At 37.8% G+C, this 5,557-nt stretch overlaps 1 protein-coding gene across 1 annotated transcript in view; it reads right to left on the bottom strand.

Moving 5' to 3' along the window:
- Positions 1-5,557, bottom strand: part of CDC42 (cell division cycle 42) — a 54,792-nt gene that overhangs the window by 48,211 nt on the left and 1,024 nt on the right. The window lies entirely within an intron of this gene.

The raw sequence follows: 5,557 nt of genomic DNA, 5'->3' as shown, positions 1-5,557 counted from the left end.
TGGGGACGGGGGTATACCTGTGGCGGATTCATTTCGATATTTGGCAAAACTAATACAATATTGTAAAGTTTAAAAATAAAATAAAATTAAAAAAAAAAATTTAAAGTATCCCTTATCCCCATTTCCACTGATTTATAAATGCTTAGGGAGAAGACAATGGCACCCCACTCCAATACTCTTGCCTGGAAAATCCCATGGACGGAGGAGCCTGGTGGGCTGCAGTCCATGGGGTCACCAAGAGTCGGACACAACTGAGCGACTTCACTTTCACTTTTCACTTTCATGCATTGGAGAAGGAAATGGCAACCCACTCCAGTATTCTTGCCTGGAGGATCCCAGGGACGGCGGGGCCTGGTGGGCTGCCGTTTATGGGGTTGCACAGAGTTGGACACAACTGAAGCGACTTAGCAGCAGCAGCAGGATGAACTAACATTTCCTTTGGCCCTTTAAACAAATAAATCATACAACCTAAAATGATTCAAACATTTTCATAGCTTATATTTTATACTATTTATACACTTTCTGAAACAAATTAGAGTATTAGATACTGATTTAAAGCCTTAGCACTCACATTTAAAGCCCCAGCACTCAATATTCACAGGAACTATCCATTCATTCCTAGTTAACTGAAAAATGAAAATTTTATATTTAAAATCTAAGTAAGTTGTACTGTTATTCTTAAACCTCACAATAAAAATATGGTTTTCTGGCAAAGTAATAAATAATATAGATGGTTTAACTCCACTTCAAAAGATTCTAAAATTGAGCTCCTCTCAAATAGCCTTCAGCTGTTTTACAAACACTAGAAGCTACCATGAAGCTGTATTAGGATGAAAATCCTTGAAATCACATATAACAAAGATATCTTTCTTAAGAAACTTGACTCTCGCATCCTACTCCTCTTCATCTGCTTTTAGACAGATTTAAAGTAAACCCAATGAAAACAAAAAAATTACAAATATCCTAAAATTGCCTACCAACAAAGTAAATAGATTGTAGCTCAAATCTTGCTTATGCTTTCTTCTACAAAACTTATCATCTCACAGTCTTTAACACTAATTACAATATTCTTTAATTCCACCTTCATTTCTCCCCCTGGTTTCACCTACTCCTCATCTGACCTGTTATCTTCAATCTCTTCTGTTTACACAAGGAGTAACAAAAAGTGATAATCTTTTTAGCTGAAAATGATGGCTGTGGCTTAATATCTAACAGCAGATGGCTTCAAAATGCCCCTTGGGACACACAGAACGGACACAGGTTTGCCTGAGACATTGATTCCCAGCTCTCCTAGGGCTGCAGCACCTCCAGCCAGCCAAGAGTAGTTTTATCCTTTTACTCCAGTGGGGGGGATACCATACTTTTTTTATGTCTCTATTGATTTGAAAAAGGTCACGCAACACTGCTCCAGAGCACACACTGCACAGGGATATTACTGGTGAATCTCTTCTACATCAATCAGTATTAAGAAAAACCAGAGAATATTTAATCAAGTCCTTTAAAAATAGCAATAATTTTTTCACGATGGTAGTTAAATAAAACTAGATTTTAGTTATTAACATTTTCCCCTGAGACTGGAGATATGGTTTAGTACCAAAAAAGCATAAAACATTTTTTACATCTGATCAGCTAAATGCCAATTTTGTATTTAACCTGTTTTCATAACCAACAATTATGTGAATGATCCTAATCATATGCTCTTCATAACAGCAATTAGTTTTCCATAAAAAGTCACTGAGTTCAAATGTGTAACCGAACTCAAGTTCAAGCAGTTCTAAAACTAGAATTTAAGATTAGTTATTACTAAGTGGGAAATGACTCTTTAGAAACTAAACATATTAGTTCCTGATGATGAGCACAGACATGAGGTGATTCTACACAATAGGCAGGAAACTATAACTCAGAGGGTGCTTCAAACTTCAATGTGCATGAAAATCACTTGGAGATGGCATTAAAATGCAGATACTGATTCAGTAGGACTGGAATGGAGCCTGAGATACCTAAGGAGCTCCAAGGTGAGGCTTATGCTGCTAGTCCACAGGACTACATACTTCACACTTGAGAACTTACACCCTTAGCTCTATGACACTGCTTAAGATAATGAATATAAACTTAAAGCAGACACCAATTCTCACTTCATTTAATTTTTATGATTTCATGAGATTAATCTGAGGGAGGGATTGTTATTAAACTGTTGATGTTTGAAAGAAATGCATATAACTTCTCAAAAATAGGGGCATTAAGCAAGGCTGTAATAATAGCAAGAGCAACACCTACAAAGCACTGCTGTGCCCCAGTTAATTGCTTTAAGTATTTCATTTAGAATACTCCTAACAACACTGTGGGGCTTCCCTAACGGCTCAGCAGTGAAGAATCCACCAGCAGAGCCCGGGAAACAGGTTCAATTCCTGGGTCCTGAATTGGGAAGATTCCCTGGAGAAGGAAATGGCAACCCACTCCAGTATTTCTGACTGGGAAATCCTATGGACAGAGGAGCATACCATGGGGTCGCAAGAGTTGGACACGACTTAGCGACCAACCACCACCACCACTGTGAGGTAGAGACTATTGCTAGTCCTTTGCTATGGAAGGTTAATCCAGTCACATAGATGTTACTCGGGCTCATGGAGCTAATAAATGCCAAAGCCAGGATTTGAATCCAAGCAGTCTGATCCCAGAGTCTACACTATTAATCACTATACTCACAGTGTCTCTCTCAAAACACACAGCAATAGCAAATCAAAATGGCTCACTCTTACAGAAAATGATGCAAGTGTCAAGTGTTAAAGAACAGAGTGAGCAACCGAGGTTCTCTTCAGGTGACTGACCACTGACGCTTGGTAAACACTATAACTTAATATGTAGATTTTTGCTGTTAGAAACTGTTCTGGATTTCAGCATAATAGCTAAATACTTTAACAAAAAAATGTTTCTAATTTTTTTAATAGGACACCATTTTAGTAGCAAAACTGGGGTTTCACTTCATGGAATGAGCAATTTGAGACCAATGTCCCATGGGCAACTAGTGAAGAGTTCTGACATACAGGACTTATAACAGAAGTGAAGGCCAAAACAAGTAATGAAAATTGATTTGCTTTAGCAAAAATATTTTGGACTGAAGGGATGAGTAACTAAAAGTAGAAACGTAAGGGAAAAAACATAACATGACCAACAATTTTATGCCATTAAATTGAGGGAAAGAAGTCGCATAATTAAGCTATTTCAAAAAAGAAACTGGGGAAGGAAACACATTAAAGTCTGAATAATTTTTAGGAGAATAAAAACCAGTCATCAGGAAAGATTTTCTAAGCAACTATTAATTGTTCAGATAGTACACCTGCAGCAAATATAGGAGTAAACAGATGAATATGTTCAAGCAAAAGGTTAGTAATCATCACTTCAATGAGCCCAAATATGCATATGGTTGACCAAGCACAAAAGTCATCTCAGGAAACAAAGTACATACGCCTGTAGAATATGCAGAAAGAGAAAATGTTAACCCTCCGACATCACATTCATTCATTTGACAAACATTTCTTGAGATACATCATGGTTTGCTACTATTCTAGGTGCCAGGGATCAGGGTGACCATACTAGGTCAAAAGTCCTGCCTTCACAGACTTACATTCTAGTGGGTGAAATTAATAGACTTGGAAGAGACTACCAAATATTGAAAACCTAGAATGCAACCTTTAATAGAAAATATATAGGTCTTTATGGGACAGAAGTTAACAAAATATCAACCCCCCTTCCCCCAGCAGAGGAAGCTCTGTGGCCTTAAGTGTTTCTCATTAAGCATTCCTTGTCCTCTCAAAACAGACCCTAAAACGATAAATGCATTTAAAATAAAAAGTACAATTTGACTTTTATTTCCAAGAATGGCTATAAATACTACTCCCAGACAGGCACAGTAAGTGAACCATTTTTAAAGTAACTAGAAATGCTTCTCTAATAAATCATAAAATTAAAAGTGGAAAAAGTACCCGAATAAAAAAATCTTTAAGTTACAAAAAAGTCAAGATGTGGGTTTGGTGGGCTTTAAAAGAATCTCACTGATGTTTCATTTCAGCCCCTGACTACCTTAGGAGACAGTGGAGGACAGGGGAGCCTGGCCACAGGGTTACAAAGAGTGGGACACAACTTAGCAACTGAACCACCACCACCCTAGGCTGTAATACCTGCCTTGGGTGCCCCCAAAATTAAGTTCAACTGAGTACAGGTGTTATTATATACAAACATTTTAAGAGGTTGTGATACCTTTGGGGTCTTGAAAAAATTACTGAGAAAGAGCTCATTTTTAATACTCAATCACCAATCTCCTTGCCTCAGTATAAAAGCTGTGAAAATGAAAGTGAAGTCGCTCAGTCGTGTCAGACTCTTTGCCACCCCGTGGACTGTAGCCCACACCAGGCTCCTCGGTCCATGGGACTCTCCAGGCAAGAATACTGGAGTGAGTTGCCACTTCCTTCTCCAGGGGATCTTCCTGACCCATAAAAGCTGTAAATCCAAACTATTCTGCCATACTTTTAAAAGGGAAGACAATTGATATGTGTGTATTTAAAGCTCTTATGTACAGAAGAGTCGAGAAATATGGCAGGTAAGTACTTCAATTTTATATTCTTAAAAAGAGATACATTATGGCAAATGTATTTCAGAAGATCCAAGCTCCACACCTATATAATCATCTACCAACACCTACAAACTCCCAAAAGCTGCTTTAAATCGACCACTTCTATTAAGTGTTTAACAAGCAATCTGTTCTCTCTATAGAAACGAGAAACAATGAGAAAGTACTTGTTCCAACATGAACTACCCTTATAACAATGCATTACACAATTGGGTCTCATTCGCTTTACAATGCTAATATTTTTCTGTGCTACTGTACCCTGTAGTCAGTGAAGGATATACAATTCAAGATGTGCCTAAGATTCTGAAGAATGAATACTGTGATCTCCAAAGTCTGAAAATGTTATTCACGTAAGGTGGTTTTTTTTTTTTTTTTTTTGGTTAAAAATCCAAAACTCATTTTAACAAAACTAACCAGTAAGCAAAGAACAGGTGTAAAATGACCTGATTCTCTTTTCACCATACCCTTGCCACAAAAGAGCACGTGAGTCGACTCAGGTACCTACTCTGAATCAATAAGACACACTTATTAAAGTTAAATAATCTAAGAATGTTATTTTGGAACAAAGAAAGGCTTCCACAAATAAATTAACTTCATTCCAATACAGTCACAGGGATCTTTAAAGTTACTGCCCACGCCAAGTGGCTAAAGAAAAGTGTTGTCTTACGTTTTATTCCCCTGGCATTAAGATCATCTTGAGATTTTAAACCTCCCTGGCTTTCAAACGTGTATGAGACAGCCAGGATTTCAAAAGATCATCTCTGAATACCAGTAGTTGGGAAACAGGCAGGATATGCCACTGGGTGGACCCAACAGAGGCTACCAAATGCTGTCTTAATTTAGCGAGGCCCTGACTTGCAGGAGTTAAAAACTCTCACCCCTTATATTGCAATGACGTAATCTTCCCCACTGCATTTCTCTAGGACTTAA

Source organism: Bison bison, unplaced genomic scaffold (assembly GCF_000754665.1).
Source record: "Bison bison bison isolate TAMUID 2011002044 unplaced genomic scaffold, Bison_UMD1.0 scf7180017864516, whole genome shotgun sequence".
Lineage (NCBI taxonomy): Eukaryota > Metazoa > Chordata > Mammalia > Artiodactyla > Bovidae > Bison > Bison bison.
This window is presented reverse-complemented; position numbering and strand designations above follow the sequence as displayed.